The sequence below is a fragment of the Anastrepha obliqua genome, chromosome 6, assembly GCF_027943255.1.
Source record: "Anastrepha obliqua isolate idAnaObli1 chromosome 6, idAnaObli1_1.0, whole genome shotgun sequence".
In the NCBI taxonomy this organism is placed as follows: Eukaryota; Metazoa; Arthropoda; class Insecta; order Diptera; family Tephritidae; genus Anastrepha; species Anastrepha obliqua.
This window is the reverse complement of record NC_072897.1, coordinates 72055750-72066930: the sequence shown is the minus strand read 5'-3', so window position 1 is coordinate 72066930 and position 11181 is coordinate 72055750.

Genomic DNA, 11181 nt, shown 5'->3' with positions numbered 1-11181 from the left:
TTTTTCCGAAAAAACAGGCGACCATTTGCTTGGAAGTGCTTCGTGCGCGAACAACTTTTGTTGGATTTGGCTCATCTTGAAACACCCATACAGTCGACTGCTGTTTACTTTCGGGCTCATACGCGTTAATACATGATTCATCACCTGTCACGATGTCATAGACGTGTTTCGAAGCCCCGCGATCGTATTTTTTGAGCATTTCCTTCGACCAATCGGCACGAGCCTTTTTTTGAGCGATTGACAAATTGTGTGGGATCCAACGCGAACAAATTTTTTTGACAGTCAAATGTTTATGCAATATTGAATGTATGCTGGTCCCACTAATGCCTAAGATTGTTTCAATCTCACGATAGGTCACATGACGATCTTGCAATATCAGTTCGCGCACAGCATCAATGGTTTTCGGAACAGCAACTGATTTTGAACGACCTTCACGAAATTCATCTTGGAGTGAACTACGACCACGATTGAATTCACCATACTATCGATAAACACTGGTCCTTGATGGATCTTCATCGCCAAAAAATGAATTAAGTTCATCCATGCAATGTTGCTGAGTTAATCCACGTCGAAAGTTGTAAGCAATAATCGAACGAAAATGTTCACGATTTAATTCCATTTTTGGACCGAGATGAATCTTTTAAGTTACTGTAAACAACACAAATAGCGCTGGTATTTCAAAACGTTCTGAGTACGTAAAAGCCAAAAAATGCCAAACTTTGCGATACAGCTGTCAGTTGCCAGATTGCAACACCTGGGTTGCCAAATCCCGAAACATAAAAGGCACCCCTCGTAGGTATAAAATTATCTACTTTATTGCGACATTAATATTTAAATAATTTTTATTTTATTTTATTTACTTATTTATTTGTATAAAGAGAAACAATTATAAATAATTCCTACACTTACATATGTATGTATGTATATCTAAAGCACTGTATACTTTAATAATAATATTATATTTAGTATAGAAAGATGTAAATACATATTAATGCGTTTATTTATAACTGATGTTATGATATTTGATTATATGCTTAAGTGCGATAGACTATTTTATAGAAAAATCCTACAAAAATCAAAAATAGGCGAATCAAAATTTTGCAATAGCATGAAATTTGATACATTAGTGCGTACATACAAATGTATGCATGAATATATGTATGTATGTAGATACGTTAACCGTACGGCAACAACAAATCGATGCATTCGAATGTATGTACTTCGTGTCGATTTCTTTTTGTGTATACGAGCATAGACATCGTTTCTCGCCGAGAATGATAGAAAGAAGATTGCGCCCATCAGAGAGTACGTGACGTCACGTTTGCTGAGTTGTGCAGTATTGCCAACCATTTGCTCTTCGCAATAAATTTAGTGCTTTTTTATACCGAAAATGCGAAAATATTGAAGTTTCGTGTTTGTTTCTTTTTCTTTTAATTTAAAGCTACCGAAACTTTAGGTTAAAAAAAAACTGTATTATTATACAACAGAAGGTTAAAGAAGGCCACTCTGAGAAGATTTTAGTGCTAATGAAAATTAGTTGGTTTTTATAAAATTTGATATATTGAAAGTGCGAATTTAATTTTTTGCTCCTTTTAAGGTTATGGAAGAATATTAAATGTCCCTCTCTCAACTCTTCTTAAGATTGAAAACTTTTTACACGTTTTAAAAGGCGTTTGAATTTACTGAATGCGGATTAAAACCATAGAGGTGTAATCGTTTCTTCCGGCCATCAATTCTTAGTGGGACATAGGGCATCAAGAGGTGTATTCATTGTAAAAATAAGCTACAAAATACCTGAAAATACTAAAGAAACCATACTGACATTTTTACAAAAAGAGTACCTTATCTAGTTACATAACCTCAAATATAGCAAATAAGTCGTTCCCTTAACAAAAGAGTCTCGCTTGACAAAAATAACTTATAAATTAAAATGTACATAAGCACAACACATTTATTAAAAAAAAAAACACATTCTAAAGACAATTTGTCACGCATACAAAGTTCTTTAAATGATTCAATAAAAATTTGTTGTGTTATTTTCTTTGAATGGAAATTTTAGTGCGTTTTTATATCCAAAGGTAGGCAATACTGCAGTAGCGAGAGAGAGATTTGACTGCCGAAAGCAGAAGAACACCAACAACACCTGCAATCGCTGGCAATGCCACCAGATGTTAAAAAAAGTAAAGCTAAATAAAACTAAGTGAATTATTGAACTAATTTAAAAAAAATATATATTTTACAAAATAATAAACATTACTTTTAATTAGAACAGGCTAGAAAAATGTCATGAAGAAAGAACTAAAACTCTCAGACTAAATAACAAAAAAAAATGCTAAATCAAGTCACGAAAATGGTAATCTGGCCAGACTGGAGCTAAAATCACTTAACTCGTTGTCAAATTCGCTGAGAGCAAAGTAACATGACCACGATGGGCGCCATCTCATTATTCTTTCCATCATGGTTTCTCGCGTCTCGAATTTTTAACCCGACCGACCGGGCATATTACCGTTTGCCAAAAATTGAGTGATTGTTACTCTGTCTCAGTACTTCCATACGTTGAATCTGTGTTGTCAGCTTAACTGCTTCGTCTTCAATTTCATCGACATTGCTGAATTTGTTTGAAGTATTTGTATAGATTCCCAGTTTGATTTTAAAAAATTCCTAATCTGTGAGTTTGTTCGAGGGAGATTAATTGTTTTCAGTGATTCTGGTTTCATCATCGAGTGTCATGAATGTTGGTGAGTGGTCGCAGCTAAGATCTAAGCCGTCTTCTAGAAATGTTATGTTGTGTGAAATTTGCTTTACTATCATATAAAGAAGTCAATCAGATCTGGAGTCTTATTAAGGATTGTTGGTAGGGTTGCCTGTTGCAAATACTTAGCATCGGCATTGTTGTGTTGCTTTCGATAATTCCCGACCTTTACTTGTTGTTAACCGTGATCCCCAGTTCACATGTTTTGCGTTGAAATCGCCACCAATAATGAATCTTCCTTTGTGTTTGTTGAATAGCTGACAGTATTCTGTGGACTTTATGTTGTGCCTTGGTGCGCTATATAGAGCAGTAACTGTTAGATCATAATTACTAAATTTAATTCGCACAGATGTGGCTTCAAACTCTGGTGTGCTAACTTTTTCTTCTTCATGTTGTTCAAATGTTTTTTTTTATGATAATGGCACTACCGCCTCTTGCATCATTAAAGGGATGATTTGAGCAATGCAAATTAAACCATTTGAAGTCAACATATGTTTGGATAGTTAAATGAGTTTCAGATGTCAAACAAATATCAATTTTCTTTTCTGTAAGTAAGAGTTCGAGTTCATCTTTGTGTTTAGCATTCCAGGTCATCTTTATCTTATTTCTTTCGTTGTGTTTTTTGACATTTATTACTCACTCAATTTTTTCAATGCGGTTAAATAGAACCTGGCTATTAATCCAATAAAAGATTTGTGATCATATTTAAATAAAAAGCTTTAAGAAAACACTCAAAAAGTCTAGAAAAGCTGAAGAACGTTAGTTTAGAGGGATGACCCGGAATATGACGATGATGTTAAAAATGTATTCTTCTTCTTCTTAATTGGCGATATAACCGCTTACGCGATTTTGGCCGAGTTTAACAAAGCGCGCCAGTCGTTTCTTTCTCGTGCTAACCGGCGTCAGTTGGACAAACCAAGTGAAGCCAAGTCCTTCTCCACCTGATCTTTCCAACGCAGAGTAGGCCGCCCTCTTCCTCTGCTACCACCAGCTGGTACCGCATCGAATACTTTCAAAGCCGGAGCGTTTGTATCCATTCGGACGACATGACCCAGCCAACGTAGCCGCTGGATCTTTATTCGCTGCGCTATGTCTATGTCGTCGTAAAGCTCATACAGCTCATCGTTCCATCGTCTGCGATATTCGCTGTTGCCAACGTGCAAAGGTCCAAAAATCTTACGCAGAATCTTTCTCTCGAACACTCCAAGCGTCGCTTCATCGGATGTTGTCATCGTCCAAGCTTCTGCGCCATACGTTAGGACGGGCATGATGAGAGTCTTGTAGAGTGTTAGTTTTGTTCGTCGAGAGAGGACTTTACTACTCAATTGCCTACTTAGTCCAAAGTAGCACTTGTTGGCAAGAGAGATTCTACGTTGGGTTTCAAGGCTGACATTGTTATAGGTGTTAATGCTGGTTCCCAAATACACGAAGTCTTTTACAACCTCAAAATTATAACTGTCTACAGTGACGTGGGTGCCGATACGCGAGTGCACCGACTGTTTGTTTGAAGACAGGAGGTACTTCGTTTTGTCCTCGTTCACCACCAAACCCATTCGCTTTGCCTCTTTATCCAGTTTGGAGAAGGCAGAACTAACAGCGCGGTTGTTAAGGCCGATGATATCAATATCATCGACATACGCCAACAATTGTACGCTCTTATAAAATATTGTGCCTGAGCGATTAAGTTCTGCGGCTCGTACGATGCTCTCCAACATCAGGTTAAAAAAGTCACACGACAGCGAGTCACCCTGTCTGAAACCTCGTTTGGTATCAAACGGCTCGGAGAGGTCCTTCCCAATTCTGACGGCGCTGCTGGTGTTGAGCAACGTCATCTTACATAGCCGTATTAGTTTTGCGGGGATACCGAATTCAGACATCGCGGCATACAGGTAACTCCTTTCTGTACTGTCGAATGCAGCTTTGAAGTCGACGAAAAGATGGTGTGTGTCGATTCTCCTTTCATGGGTCTTTTCCAAGATTTGGCGTATTGTGAATATTTGGTCGATGGTAGGCTTTCCAGGTCTGAAGCCACACTGATAAGGTCCAATCAGTTGGTTGACGGTGGGTTTCAGCCTTTCACACAATACGCTCGCTAGAACCTTATAGGCGATATTTAGAAGACTAATCCCGCGGTAATTGGCACAAATTGCAGGATCGCCCTTCTTATGGATTGGGCAGAGCACACTTAAATTCCAATCGGCAGGCATGCTTTCATCCGACCATATTCTGCATAGGAGCTGATGCATGCACCTTACCAGCTCCTCGCCGCCATGTTTGAATAGCTCAGCCGGCAGTCCGTCGGCGCCCGCGGCTTTGTTGTTCTTTAGCCGTGATATTGCTATTCTCACCTCGTCATGATCGGGTAGCGGAACGACAATTCCGTCGTCAACGGTTGAGGTATCGGGATCTTAACTTTCTCGGTGACATGCGCAGCTGTCACTGTTTAATACGTTCGAGAAGTGTTCCCTCCATAATTTAAGATTGCTCTGTACGTCAGTCACCAGTTCGCCGTCTTTGTTCTTACAGGAAAACGCCCCGGTCTTGAAACCTTCTGTAAGCCGCCGAACTTTCTGGTAAAATCTTCGGGCGTTGTTCCTGTTGGCCAGCATCTCAAGCTCTTCGCACTCACGTATTTTGGCCTCTCGTTTCTTCTTTCGGATAATACGTCTCTCTTCCTTTTTCAGCTCTCTGTAGCGATCCCACATGGCTCGCGTTGCGCCCGATCGCAGCGTGGCATCCTTTTTTTCTGCGGCAGCATGACATTCCTCGTCGTACCAATTGTTTTTTCGGGCTCGCCGGAATCCGATTTCTTCTTCGGCGGCGGTACATAGAGAACGAGAAATGTTGCTCCATTGTTCGTGGATGCCGGTTTATTAGGCAGTACTCTCTGAGAGCAGGAGTGAGAGTCGAGTGGCGAATCTTCTGGCTGTCTGTTGTGATTGCAGCTTTTCGATGTCGAACATTCTTTGCGTAGGTAGATGCACGTTTTTTGCTGCACAGAGGCATGTGCGCAGTTTGGCTGCATCAAGGTAGTGATCCGAGTCAATGTTGGGTCCTCGGATCGTACGTACATCTAATACACTAGAAGCGTGTCTTCCATCTATCACAACATGATCGATCTGGTTTCGTGTTTTTCGATCAGGAGACAGCCAGGTGGCTTGGTGAATCTTCTTATGCTGGAATTTGGGGCTGCAGACTACCATGTTTCGGGCCCCGGCGAAGTCGATCAGCCTCTGTCCGTTACCGGATGTTTCGTTGTGCAGGCTGAATTTTCCGACTGTGGGACCAAAAATTCCCTCCTTGCCCACCCTGGCGTTAAAGTCGCCAAGCACGATTTTTATGTCGTGGCGGGGGCAGCGCTCATAGGAATGTTCCAGGCGCTCATAAAAAGAATCTTTGGTCGCATCGTCCTTCTCTTCCGTCGGGGCGTGGGCGCAAATTAGCGATATGTTAAAAAAACGGGCTTTGATGCGGATTGTTGCGAGACGCTCGTCCACCGGAGTGAACGACAGTACTTGGCGACGAAGTCTCTCTCCCACAACAAATCCGAAACCGAATTTGCGCTCCTTTACATGGCAGCTGTAGTAGACGTCGCAAGGTCCTATGGTTTTCTTTCCTTGCCCCGTCCATCGCATCTCTTGGATGGCAGTGATGTGAGCCTTTACTCTCACGAGGACATCAACCAGCCGGGCAGAGGCACCTTCCCCATTAAGGGACCGGACATTCCAGGTGCATACCCTCAAATCATAGTCCTTAGTTCGTTTGCAGGGGTCGTCATCAGTATAGGGAGGTCTCATCCGAGGCTTTTTTTAAGTTTTCATTGGGGAGGGATTTTTAAGTGGCGGGTCCCAAACCCAACGCATAACCAGCTATCCTGGAATGTTTCGCCTTCTCACTTTAGCTAACTCCCGAACGGGTGTTCGGAAGCTACCCAGAGGATACGTGGGCTAATCCCGGCCGTTGTGAGCTGCTTTAACCATATGCAGAAGAATCGTCCTGGCCATTCCCAAGTGAATGGCGATCAGTAACTTTCCCCATTTGCGTGGACTTCTACACATGGAACCATCCTCCAGACTGCAGACTGCAAGGTATTATATGTTACTATAGATGCTTGGAGTAGTAATACAAAGCACTGATTCATATTCAATTTTTTAAAACTTATAACTTAAAGCTTTTAACTGCAAATGTAAAAAAAAACTTTGTTGACAGCTATGAGTGAAGTGTACATATGTATGTATGTATATCGTTTATGCTTTTTAGTTTTGTGTTATTTTTAAACGTGATACCAGTATTTTCTACTATTGGCTTTGAATTATTTATATTAGCCAAAGAAAACCATCAAAAAAACATATTTCCTTAAGCAAGAAGCCAAAAAACTTCCATGACAAACTGTATGTATAGGGTGGGCCATGTAAAATTTGCTTTTTGAATAGGCTATAAAAAAAAGTAATCAATATTTTTTCAAACCTTTTCTTATTTTGAAGATTGAACATTGTCATTTATGAATAAAACATAATATCGTTCAAATGACTGCCACGACTGGCTTTACAGTAGGCCATTCGATCAACCCAATTTTAAGCACATTTTCGATTGTTTGGGCTCCAATTTCATGAATGGCAACTTCGATTTCGTATTTTAAAGCATCAATGGTCTCTGAATGGTTCGCATAGCATTTGTCTTTATCGGCTCCCCACAAAAAATAGTCTAACGGGCTTAAATCACAGCTCCGAGGCGGCCAATTGATATCGGAATTTCGGCTAATTATTCGGTTTTCAAAAACGGTAGCCAAAAGTTCGAGTGTAACTTTGGCAGTGTGACAAGTTGCACCGTCCTGTTGAAACCAAATGTCGTCCATGTCATCCTCTTCAATTTTTGGAAACAAAAACTCGCTGAGGATGTCACGGTAACGCCCGCCATTTACTGCAACCGCGGAAGAAGAAGAAGACTCACCACTTTGGAAATAGGTTTTCAATATTTCCCAATTTTGTTCAAGCGTATAGCGTCCCATTTCGTAAATGTCAAACCTTTAAGTAAATTATGAACACATTTGACATGTCATTTGTGTTACCATTCTCAAAAAAATAGGTGGTTCAAAAAGCAAACACTATATGGCCCACCCGTTATTTATCGGGCGCTGATCAATCAAGGTACAGATACAAGGAAAAATATTCTTCTCCGAACGCTCCGGCCACTTTTTTAACCCCTCCAGGAAATAGGATTTGTCGAATTCTCCAAAATACACCTCTGTATCGGCGATGACTTTCTCGTATGAACTAAACTTTTCTCCCGCGAGCCATTTATTCATGTTAGGGAACCAGAAAAAGTCGCAGGGAGCCAGATTGAGTGAATTCGGGAGGTGCGGCAACAATTTATAACGCAATTCATGCAGTTTGTCGGTGACGACTGCGGATGAATGAGCTGAAGCGTTTATATGGTGAAACAGCACTTTCTTTTTCGCTAAATGCGGTCGTGTCTTCTTGAATTTTTTATGAAAGCGGTCCAATAATTTACTATAGTATTGTCCAGTGATCGTTCTTCCATTTTCTAAAAAATGCATGAAGCTGACGCCGTTCGCATCTCAAAAAACTGTCGCCATGACCTTCCAGCCGATGGGATTGTCTTTGCCTTCTTTGGAATAGATTCACCAAGAGAAATCCATTGATTTTATTGTTGCTTAATTTCCGGTGTGTAATGAAACTGCTCTTTTTCCATCTTAGCGAAAATCTCGAAACACGTCTTACTCGAATAGCAGCCAAATCCAAACTAACCTATAAATCAGTCTGAAATTTGTTTTGCCATCGTTTGATAGATGGGAGCACACGATACTAACAAGAATTTCCCTCAGGAATGCTCTCTGTCATCAAACAGGGGTACTTATTGAACCGCCCTCTTATAATTTATGAGTAGAGAAAGCAACAAAACAAAATGACGGAGCTTTTTTCTGTGAATTTATTCTCGGCGTATGCATTGTAAAATTTGACAGAGATTTTACGTCAAGACTAAGAATATATATAATTGGCGCTTATACCCTTTTTGGGGCAAAAGGTATTCGTGCGCTTCAGAGTTAGAATCTGCACCTATTTGGAACTATACATCATTTGTGTTTTGTTTTTTAATTTCCCATTTTTTTGCAATCTGTTTTAAGGCATAGGCTTCGTTGTAAGACAGAGTATACAGATATATAACATATCGTATCGTATGCGCGTATTATAGATGTACGCGTCAGACGCTATATATTAGCAGTTGAAACAGCACGTGTGTATACTTGACATATATTATATATCATTGTATTTTGTTGTGCTTATTTACGTTATATACATCTGTATTCTGTGATTATTTGATAATATCCTTGAACCGCTATAATGTAAGTATATTTAAATTATTAAAATATTATTATAAATAATATTTCTAAGCCTATATTGGGCTGAAAAAATAAAAATAGTTGATTTACGCCACGTGTTTCATCACAGATAACTATAACGAATAACTTCCATCAGTACGTGAGAGAGGCATTACTTCTGTGCAATCAAGAAATATATCTATACATCGCTATAATACATGTAAGTAATATATACCAATTGATATATATATCGCAAAGCTGTTTAAATGTTCAAGTGAAATTGAGAGCGCGAACACACACTGACGCATGTAATTATGTGTGCATACGCGCTCGGCGTGCACGCGCCAACATACACACTTATGTGCGTCAGTGAGCATTTACATTTTATACCTGAACCTTAGCATTACATTATGACTGCCGAATTCACTTGAAATTATTATAACATTCAAAAATGCTATTTTCGAAAAAAATTCTCACCAGATCCAATATATTATCAAAAAACAAGTATGCTTTACATGAATTTTTCTATTTCACAGATTTCACCAAGCCAAAAAAAAAATGACGAACGTTCTCGAGGTACCGAAGGGAAAAAATAAAAAAAGTAAAAAAAATAGCCTAAACGGGAGCAGAGCGAACTCGCGCATACCGAGCGCGCATAAGGGCCCTCGAAAATGCAGCCGCGGCTGCATCTATAAGCATTGTTGCTGTCCTCAGTCAACGGAGTAGCCAGAGTGATCAGGAAGCAGGGAATACTCATCGAGAATTTGTTGTTCGAGTTGATGTTCATCAACCAGATTTGCCATCGCTTTCGGATGCTCCGTCAACGAGCAGTAATGCACAAGTTCTGCCTGGCACATCAATGTTGGGGAGACGTGGCAAAACAACGAAAACATCAGCAGAACGTGTTCGTGCTTATAGAGAACGGCAAACGGCTGCAAAAAATGCTGCCAACCGGCAACACGTTGATGACATTTCTGTACTTGGTGAACCATCTCAACAAGTAATAAACACGGCAACAGCCACCGCAAGTCAAGAATGCGCAGGGCGAAGTCGTGCATATCGAAATTTTGTCGAACCAGTATGCACTCCCGGATCTTCAACCAGTGTACAATTCAGCAATATTATATATTGTATTAATATATCAGTATAACCAATTCAACCACCAACAGATGATAGCATAATGCATATAGGTATAATTAATAAAATCGAATTTTGGTTACACAAATTTTATACTGTTGTATTTCTTTTGAAATTATCCCTGTCTCCTTCTCTTCCTCTCTCTCTCTCTCTTATTCACACTCATTCACACACAGAAGTTTCACTTCTATCACGTGTACGATGCTGCGCATGATTTTTTTTTTTTTTTTTTATATGATTTGAAAAGGTATGCCCTTTTGAGGCGCAGTGTTTAGCTGAATTATGGCCCTGGCAAGTGCGTTGGGGTGGCTCGACAAAACACTGCTGTATTTGTCGTTGAATCGTTTCATCGCTGCCTGTATTGTTGGTATCATCGTTTTGTTGCGTTTTAGCTCGTTGCTGGAGTAAATCGAGTCTGCAGTGATTAATCGCAGTATCTTTGCCTAAAACCTCTCTATAATGTCAATGTTCGTTTTTTTCGCCGCTCCCCATAGTTGGATGCCATAAATCCAAATGGGTTTAATTAGGGCTTTGTACAGGAGAAGTTTGTTTTCTGAAGACAGCACTGAGCTGCTTCCCATAAGCCATTGTAGCAAGGTGAGTTTAAAACCGATTCGTTTGGGGTCGATCATTATGTGTTTTTGCCACGTTAGGCATCTGTCCAGGCACATCTTCTTCTTCTTAATTGGCGCTATAACCGCTTACGCGATTTTGGCCGAGTTTAACAAAGCGCGCCAGTCGTTTCTTTCTCGTGCTAACCGGCGCCAGTTGGACACACCAAGTGAAGCCAAGTCCTTCTCCACCTGATCTTTCCAACGCAGTGGAGGCCGCCCTTTTCCTCTGCTACCACCAGCTGGTACCGCATCGAATACTTTCAAAGCCGGAGCATTTGTATCCATTCGGACAACATGACCCAGCCAACGTAGCAACTGGCACATACCCAAATAATATA